Below are 10,912 nucleotides of genomic sequence, written 5' to 3'. Positions count from 1 at the left end.
TAACTTATAAAACATATCGGATCTTCAGATGCCAGGCTTTAGTCTTCTGCCATGTGTCCTCCACTCAAGCCAGCTGTCTCATCCTACTCACCTGCGTGCATACTAAAAGTCAGCTACGCTGAGTGAGTTCTAGTTAATCATACACTACCATACAATACCTTGTTACATACATACGTACTTAACCTCATAACTTTCTTTCATACACACATAAGTACTCATACCTTCATTCTTACTTACATACTTTCTTTCTTACTTACATACTTTCTTTCTTACTTACATACTTTCTTTACATTCATAATCATACGTTTTAAAGAGCCTTTCGCCCTATAACCTCACAGATATTATAAGGGTCTGGTCCCTAACATCACAGATATTATAAGGGTCTGGTCCCTAACATCACAGATATTATAAGGGTCTGGTCCCTATCATCACAGATATTATGAGGGTCTGGTCCCTAACATCACAGATATTATGAGGGTCTGGTCCCTAACATCACAGATATTATTAGGGTCTGGTCCCATGTTTTCGAATATTAGTAGGGTTCGATTCCCTCTTTGTTACCATACAACCATACATCATACCTCGAGTATTATTAGGGCTCGGTACCCCTTTCGTAACCATACAACCATACAACCGTCATTTCCTTCTTTTATTAACTTTCTTACGTTCATACACATAAACATACATATCATACTTGCCATATTTATAACGTTACAACCTGACAGTACGTGCAATATCCGAAGATCGTTCACGAACCATCAAGCAATCATTCATACATATCACATATATCACCTATGGCATACACTTATCACTTTGGATAAATGTATTAACAACACATCAAGTATGCACACAGCCCCGAAAACATAACAAGGAATGGGGCTAGAAACTCACCTGGATCCTGTTACGCTCGCCGTTGATCGTAATTCCTTTCTTTAACTGGGCTCGGCTAACTGTATAATATTTACACATATCAATTAACTACTGCTACTCGTTTGTATTTCTATCTATATATGACCCACAACGAACGGGGGTCCGGGGGCAGCGCCCCTGGCAGCGGGGTTCTAGGGGCGGCAGCCCCTAGCGGGGTCCAAGGGGCAGAGCCCCTGGCTGGGGTTAAGCTGCCAGGTCAGCTTGGAAAAATTTTATTTTCGATAACTGCCTTAACACATTTTCCATTAGGTTTTTAATTTATTTTATAGACGAACTTCGCTTCAGGCGAAGTTAAACCTTAGGCGAACTTGGAAACAGCTTGGTTCTGGCTTGATTCGATCGAATAGGAACACGTTCGATCGAATAGGAACACGTTCGATCGAATACAACACGTTCGATCGAATAGGAACACGTTCGATCAAACAGGAACACGTTCGATCGAATAGGAACACGTTCGATCGAATTCAACACTCATTCGATCGAATACAAAACTCATTCGATCGAATGAGTTGGAGACCATTCGGTTGCTTCCCTATTCGGTCGACTGGACTTGTTCGATCTACGCATTCGATCGAATGGACTGATTCGATCGACTGGTTCGATCGAATGAGTCTGATTCGACTCCTTCAAGCTGGGCGACGGAGAAACCCACGGGTTTTCCAGATTTTCCAGATTTTTGACCCAAAATCGAAGTTTTTGACATGGAAATGCTCGGGATTGAAAGGGCTATCGATTCCTAGTACTTTTAAACACAAAAGCTTGCATTTTGACACCAAAACAAGGCGGTTTTTGACCCGAAAACTCAAGTTACGAAAATGGGAGTTTTTGCTCGATTTGAGGTCGAAAATGGTTATGAAAACGGATGATTTTCGAGAGGGACTTACCAAAAACGATTAGGAACAAGATTGTGGACTCGGATTTGTGATTTGAGAACTTTCTCTCTCTAGCTTCTCTCTCTAGAAATGAGAGTGTTTGGGTGGGTGTAAGTGAAGGAAGATGGTGAAAAATGGTGGAAGTGTCAAGAACTTTCGTTTATATACTACGGGTTTGGTTAGGCTCGGGTTGGCTTCCTACGGGTCGAGACAGGCCGAGTTCATAAAATAACTAAGCCCAAGACCCGTTCCTTACTCGACATTAAATAACTAAAACGTGAATTTACTAAACATAACTTTCTTTTATTTATCAATATAAAAATTTTAGGATGTTACAAGTCTTCCTCCCTTAAAGAGGTTTCGTCCCCGAAACCTAACTATTACATAAACAAACTAGGGTAAAACTTGCGCATCTCATCCTCGACTTCCCAAGTAGCATCAGATCCCTTGCGGTGTTTCCATATCACTTTGACCAAGGGTATAATCTTGTGACGAAGCTGCTTCTCCTTGCGATCAACGATCTTTATCGGTTGCTCGATGTAGTTCAATTGTTCATCAACCTCAATGTCCATTAATGGCACGTGAGACGTGTCATCAGCTAGACACTTCCTCAGATGAGAAACATGGAAGGTTGAATGAATTCCTTCTAACTCATCGGGTAAATCCAGTTTGTAAGCTACTTCACCCACACGTTTTACAATCTTGAACGGTCCAATGTACCTCGGACTCAACTTTCCTCTTTTCCTAAAACGGATAATCCCCTTCCAAGGCGAGACCTTAAGCATCACATAGTCGCCAACGTTAAACTCAATTGGTCGTCGCCGCTTATCCGCATAAGACTTTTGTCTGTCTTGAGCGGCTTTCATTCTTGCTTTGATCTGATCGAACTTTGAAGACGTTTCTTGAACCACTTCTATACTTCCCATTTCCTTCTGACCAATCTCACCCCAACACACCGGGGTTATACATCGTCTACCGTACAGCATCTCAAACGGTGGCATACCAATACTCGAATGGTAACTGTTGTTATAGGAGAACTCTGCCAGATGCAGATGATCATCCCAACTTCCACCAAAATCTAAAACGCAAGCACGTAGCATATCCTCAAGGGTTTGGATCGTCCTTTCAGACTGTCCATCGGTTTGAGGATGATACGCCGTACTGATGTTCAACCTCGTCCCCATAGCTTCATGAAATTTCTTCCAGAACCTCGAAGTAAACCGTGTATCCCTATCAGACACGATCGATAACGGTACTCCATGCTTGGTTACAATTTCTTTAATGAACAAGCTTGCTAACGTTTCTGACGAGATGGCCTCTCGTATGGGCAGAAAGTGAGCACTCTTGGTCAAACGGTCCACAATCACCCAGATGGTATCATGTTGCTTAGCTGTACGAGGTAGCTTAGTTATGAAATCCATGGTGATGTGTTCCCATTTCCACTCAGGTATCTCTAGCGGTTGCATCTTCCCATAAGGCTTTTGGTGCTCGGCCTTGACTTGTAAGCAAGTTAAGCACTTACTAACATAATCCACTACATCACTCTTCATTCCTGGCCACCAGTAATCTCTTTTCAAGTCTTGGTACATCTTTGTAGCTCCAGGATGGATTGAGTACCTTGACTTATGAGCTTCATCTAAGATTCGACTTCTAAGATCACCATGGCGTGGAATCCACATACGGTCAAATCTAGTTTTAACTCCATGAGTGTTTTCCATCAACTCATCTTGCTGGCCATAAATCCTTTCTTTCTTTACTAACCCTTCGTCTACTAACACTTCTGACTGCACTTTGATGATTTCTTCAAAAAGACTTGAGTTCATGATCAACTTGTATGACTTCACTGTTGCAAGGACTTCCTCATTCTTCCGACTTAACGCATCAGCGACCACGTTAGCTTTACCGGGGTAATACTTAATCTCACAGTCGTAATCCTTTATCAATTCTAACCATCTTCTCTGCCTCATGTTCAGTTCTTTCTGCTCGAAGAAGTACTTTAAACTCTTATGATCTGTATAGATAGTACACTTAGTGCCGTACAGATAATGCCTCCATATCTTAAGAGCATGCACCACAGCTGCTAACTCCAAATCATGCGTCGGGTAAGTACTCTCATGGACCTTCAACTGTCTAGACGCGTAGGCTATCACCTTCCCTCGTTGCATCAACACGCAACCTAACCCTTGATGCGAGGCATCAGCACAAACAACAAAATCCTCATCACCATCGGGTAAAGTAAGGATTGGAGCTTGCGTGAGTCTCTTCTTCAATTCTTCAAAGGCTTCCTCCTGAAACTTTCCCCAATTGAATACTATCGTCTTACGGGTCATACCGGTCAGCGGTGCGGCTATCTTGGAGAAACCTTCGATGAATCTCCTATAGTAGCCAGCTAACCCTAGGAAGCTTCGTATATCAGTCGGATTCTGCGGAGTCTTCCAATTCGTTATCGCTTCAATCTTAGCTGGGTCCACGGTAATCCCCTCCGGATTAACCACATGACCTAAAAATTGCACTTCCCATAACCAGAACGCGCACTTCGAAAACTTGGCGTACAACCTTTCTTTCTTCAGAACTTCCAATACCTCTCTCAGATGCTCGGCATGGTCAGACTCACTCTTTGAATAAATCAATATATCATCGATGAAGACGATAACCGACTTATCCAACATCGGTCGACACACCCTATTCATCATGTCCATAAATGCTGCAGGAGCATTTGTTAGACCGAATGACATTACAAGGAACTCGTAGTGTCCATACCGCGTTCGGAACGCTGTTTTAGGGATGTCTACCTCTTTCACCTTCAGCTGATGGTAGCCTGATCTGAGATCTATTCGTGAGAACCAACTCGAACCTTGCAGTTGGTCAAACAGATCGTCAATCCTAGGCAAGGGGTATCTATTCTTTACCGTAAGCTTATTCAACTCACGATAGTCTATGCACATTCTCATACTTCCATCCTTTTTCTTCACAAACAAAACCGGTGCGCCCCATGGAGAAACACTCGGTCTGATAAAACCCTTGTCGAGGAGTTCTTGCAGTTGGGACATTAATTCCTTCATCTCGGACGGTGCTAGACGGTAAGGCGCTTTCGCGACGGGCTGGGCTCCTGGTACTAGATCTATCTGAAATTCTATCTCTCGCTCAGGTGGCAACCCCGGAAGATCCTCAGGGAATACTTCTGGGTAGTCGCGCACAATAGGAACATTCTTCATTTCTTTCGTCTCGGCCGTAGCGTTGACAACATACGCCAGGTAGGCACCGCACCCTCGCCTTAACAAACCCTCGGCTTTTATCATCGAAATGACCTTAAGCCCATAACTCTCCTTATCACCATAAACCGTCACCGCACTACCATCCAATGACTTTAACCTTATCATCTTACTTTTACATACTATCTGAGCCTCAAACTCAGACAACCAATCCATACCCAAGACTACATCGAACCCTCCTAAGGCCATAACATACAAAGTAACAGGGAACTCATGTCCCTCTAACTCTATCTTACAATTCTTCACCATTTTTGTTATTTTCACCGAAGTGTCACTTGCGGTTTCTACTACAAAAGTTTCAGACACTCGGCAGCCTTTCATTTTAGCTAGTTTACTAAACGTCGTAGCTACAAAACTTCTATTCGCACCAGAATCAAATAATACAGAAGCGGAAACATCGTTCACTAGAAACGTACCTGTGACGACATCCGGAATCTGCCTGGCTTGTTCCTGGGTCAGCATGTAGGCTCTAGTTCTGGGCCTAGCTTGATCGGCATCCTTCTTTCCACTACCTCCAGCTACACCTTCAGTGCACTCCCTTGACATATGGCCTGTCTTGCCACATTTGTAACATGTTGGCTTCGCACTGCACTCATTGGCATAATGCCCTACCTTCCCGCACTTATAACAAGCATTCGACCCCATTCTGCATTCTCCACCATGAGCCTTTCCACATTTGAGACAAACATTAGAACTTTTACCCCACTTGCATTCACCACCATGCCTCTTTCCGCAGGTCTTACACGATCTCTTCTCCCACACTTTCTGTTTCTTATCCCTGGAGTTCCATAACTGAGTACCGGGTCGTTTAGCAGGAGTGACCCCTTTCTTCTCTTTCTCTTCGTCCCTTTCCACCCTATCATCCGCGGCCACGTCAGCATAGACCATTTCCGCGAGTCCAACAGCCGAATCAAAAGTAGCAGGTTGAATCGCCCTGACTAACATGCGGACCTTTTGTGGCAACCCCCTCACATAACACTTGATTCTCTTGACCTCAGTGTCAACCATGTCAGGCACCAACCTAGATAGTCGGTTGAACTCCGTGGTATACTCACGATGCGTCATCATACCGGCTTTTAAATTCTGGAACTTCATCTCCGTTCTTTCAACCTCGGCATCTGCACAGAACTTCTTCATTACCAACTCTTTCAAATCTTCCCACTTCATCCCTTTGATCTCTTCACGGGTCTTCCTCTGCTCCACACTCTCCCACCAATACATAGCCTCATCTACGAATGACTGAGTAGCATAGCCCACAGCTTGGTCGGGACGGCATTCGCTAATGCGGATAACCTTGTCCATAGCGGTTAACCACTGGAGAGTAGCGATTGCGTCTCCTAAACCAGTCAGCTTAGGCGGGTCACAACCTTTGAAGGACTTATAGCTGCACCCACCTTGTCCTCCTCTCCTATCATCGACTTTCACAGACTTATCCCCACTCGAGGCCCCTCTTTCACCTTCCCCATCCTTTCTACCATCACCACCCGCCCCTTCAGCAGTTCGTTCACGGCTTCCAGCAGATCCTTCGGGATTCAGGTTCTTCACAGCAGCAACTACAGCCTGAACAATGGCTGCTTGAACTGCAGGACTAAGTTGAACTTCCTCGTTGTTGTTCTGGTCTCCTCCAGCTGCGCTTCCTTCATCTTCGGTGTGGGAAGCTTCTTCTACCGAGGGTTGCCGGACAAGACGAGGCCTGCCACGACGTCCAGTGCGACCCCCAGCTTCAACAAATTCTCCAGCTCCAGCCATCAGTATCCTATATGAGAAAACACAAACATCATCACTCAAGGAACTATCTTGTACAAGGATAGTAAGGCTAACAGGTAATAACAGTGGCCAGTTGTGATTAGCTGATCACGTTACTTTCCGTGTCATATACACTTCCCTTTATGAGTCTATTTGTGCTGGTTCTACTTAAGCAGTTGTCAATTTAAACAGTCAATTATTCCTATCCCTATCGTTCACATATCCTTTCTTATTAACATACATCATTTAATCATGCACTTTACCTTTACTGATCTTGCTTGAGCGACACATGGCATTCTTGAACTGGCATCTTCTTTCCTTTCTTACTTAAATCCCATTCTCTGTTCGAGTCTAAGCATGTAGGATGCTTAAATCTCTCGAACTTTGCTCTGATACCAACTTGTAAGGCCCCGTTACCGGTAACCCTACTTTCGTGTTGGATTTACTCATAAACACAGTTCTAAATATCAGAGTTAATTAAAAACTTTACGCGGAATATAAAACTTTCATAAAACATTACATATCAATTCATAATCATGTCTTTAAACATTCCTCTTGTCTTTCAAAATCAAAACGTAACTTATAAAACATATCGGATCTTCAGATGCCAGGCTTTAGTCTTCTGCCATGTGTCCTCCACTCAAGCCAGCTGTCTCATCCTACTCACCTGCGTGCATACTAAAAGTCAGCTACGCTGAGTGAGTTCTAGTTAATCATACACTACCATACAATACCTTGTTACATACATACGTACTTAACCTCATAACTTTCTTTCATACACACATAAGTACTCATACCTTCATTCTTACTTACATACTTTCTTTCTTACTTACATACTTTCTTTCTTACTTACATACTTTCTTTACATTCATAATCATACGTTTTAAAGAGCCTTTCGCCCTATAACCTCACAGATATTATAAGGGTCTGGTCCCTAACATCACAGATATTATAAGGGTCTGGTCCCTAACATCACAGATATTATAAGGGTCTGGTCCCTATCATCACAGATATTATGAGGGTCTGGTCCCTAACATCACAGATATTATGAGGGTCTGGTCCCTAACATCACAGATATTATTAGGGTCTGGTCCCATGTTTTCGAATATTAGTAGGGTTCGATTCCCTCTTTGTTACCATACAACCATACATCATACCTCGAGTATTATTAGGGCTCGGTACCCCTTTCGTAACCATACAACCATACAACCGTCATTTCCTTCTTTTATTAACTTTCTTACGTTCATACACATAAACATACATATCATACTTGCCATATTTATAACGTTACAACCTGACAGTACGTGCAATATCCGAAGATCGTTCACGAACCATCAAGCAATCATTCATACATATCACATATATCACCTATGGCATACACTTATCACTTTGGATAAATGTATTAACAACACATCAAGTATGCACACAGCCCCGAAAACATAACAAGGAATGGGGCTAGAAACTCACCTGGATCCTGTTACGCTCGCCGTTGATCGTAATTCCTTTCTTTAACTGGGCTCGGCTAACTGTATAATATTTACACATATCAATTAACTACTGCTACTCGTTTGTATTTCTATCTATATATGACCCACAACGAACGGGGGTCCGGGGGCAGCGCCCCTGGCAGCGGGGTTCTAGGGGCGGCAGCCCCTAGCGGGGTCCAAGGGGCAGAGCCCCTGGCTGGGGTTAAGCTGCCAGGTCAGCTTGGAAAAATTTTATTTTCGATAACTGCCTTAACACATTTTCCATTAGGTTTTTAATTTATTTTATAGACGAACTTCGCTTCAGGCGAAGTTAAACCTTAGGCGAACTTGGAAACAGCTTGGTTCTGGCTTGATTCGATCGAATAGGAACACGTTCGATCGAATAGGAACACGTTCGATCGAATACAACACGTTCGATCGAATAGGAACACGTTCGATCAAACAGGAACACGTTCGATCGAATAGGAACACGTTCGATCGAATTCAACACTCATTCGATCGAATACAAAACTCATTCGATCGAATGAGTTGGAGACCATTCGGTTGCTTCCCTATTCGGTCGACTGGACTTGTTCGATCTACGCATTCGATCGAATGGACTGATTCGATCGACTGGTTCGATCGAATGAGTCTGATTCGACTCCTTCAAGCTGGGCGACGGAGAAACCCACGGGTTTTCCAGATTTTCCAGATTTTTGACCCAAAATCGAAGTTTTTGACATGGAAATGCTCGGGATTGAAAGGGCTATCGATTCCTAGTACTTTTAAACACAAAAGCTTGCATTTTGACACCAAAACAAGGCGGTTTTTGACCCGAAAACTCAAGTTACGAAAATGGGAGTTTTTGCTCGATTTGAGGTCGAAAATGGTTATGAAAACGGATGATTTTCGAGAGGGACTTACCAAAAACGATTAGGAACAAGATTGTGGACTCGGATTTGTGATTTGAGAACTTTCTCTCTCTAGCTTCTCTCTCTAGAAATGAGAGTGTTTGGGTGGGTGTAAGTGAAGGAAGATGGTGAAAAATGGTGGAAGTGTCAAGAACTTTCGTTTATATACTACGGGTTTGGTTAGGCTCGGGTTGGCTTCCTACGGGTCGAGACAGGCCGAGTTCATAAAATAACTAAGCCCAAGACCCGTTCCTTACTCGACATTAAATAACTAAAACGTGAATTTACTAAACATAACTTTCTTTTATTTATCAATATAAAAATTTTAGGATGTTACAACAAGACACTGCTCAATCACAACACTATTCCATCAAAACTTATCTCTTTAGAATTTATTACTACTCTTACAAAAGTTTCATTGTTTCTTAAACGTGGGCATACTCCGATTCCTTACTAAAATAATCATCACAAGATAAACTACGATGACTTATATCGTTAACTTGTTTCTCTGTTAGAATCTATTGGTCTTTAAATATTGATCCTAAGCATGCTAATTTCCTAAAGGTTTCTAAGGTCAGTGGGAGCAGTAAAAGTCCTTATAATGACTTGTTAGAAGTACAAGAGGCAGGGGGAAGAGAGTCAGTAAATTTTACTCCAAATTTAACTCCAATTACACCTCTTGTACACCATAATGCACCAACTCTTACACGCTTAGAATCCTAAAAATGATAGCAACCTAACCAAGAGCTAATCCATAAAAACCGAGACTTTTAAAATTACCCAATAATCAACTTAGGAGGCCATCTAGGTTTTAAAACCTACTAACATTGATGATTATGTAACCTCCCTAACTAAAGTTAAAATGAATGCTGGAAAGCTTACTGATTAGACATCTTCTAATTAAACCATTAATATCAATCAATCTTCTAAATGAAATAAAGCTATTATTAGCTAAATTGACTCCATAAGTCATAATAACATTTGAGATTTTGTTGAAACACATAAGGGTGTTCATAACTAAACTAAATCCTAACACAAATGTTAAGACACTAAGAAGCATGATTGATTAGTAAAAGTTATATTCAAGAGTGAATAAATCATCAAATAATCTTCTTACCTATATTACATAATATTTCTTTGAGGATCGTCATTGTTCAAGTAGCTTAAAATAGTTTAGAGCTACATTAGATGAACATTAAAACAAATTTCCATAAAAATTGGCTTACATATTTGTATGTTCATAAAACAACCTAAAAGTTATAAACTGAAAGTCAAAGAACATTTAGTCTATAAGTCAATAAAATCCGTATATGGGTTATGCAACATCATATGTGATGAAATCTTAATACAATTATGTTCATCAAGAACCAAGTGGATTAATGTACCTATCTTAAAATGAGTGGGAGCGACTAAATCAAACTTGTCTTTATATAGATTACATTCTTTTAACAAGTATATGTTACATAAATCAAAGCATTGTTCATACATACTTTTATATGATAGATCTTACAGATATTCATTACATGATATATATCATAACAATTTGAGATAATTTAAAAAGAAAAGTGAGAACTCAAACCGGTTGATTACTCTAACCTTTGTTATATTCAAAGATAACATAATGTAATTTTCGGGATATATTCTTATGTCAGCAGATAAATCTATCCCATGGAGGAGTCATAATAAACTGATAACAACAATCTAAGTTATAATGA

The sequence above is a fragment of the Bidens hawaiensis genome, unplaced genomic scaffold (assembly GCF_021521415.1).
Source record: "Bidens hawaiensis isolate Kalapana, Puna unplaced genomic scaffold, B.hawaiensis_p1.1 tig00010808_1, whole genome shotgun sequence".
Lineage (NCBI taxonomy): Eukaryota > Viridiplantae > Streptophyta > Magnoliopsida > Asterales > Asteraceae > Bidens > Bidens hawaiensis.
The sequence above is the reverse complement of the archived record's forward strand: the minus strand, read 5'-3'. Positions refer to the sequence as shown.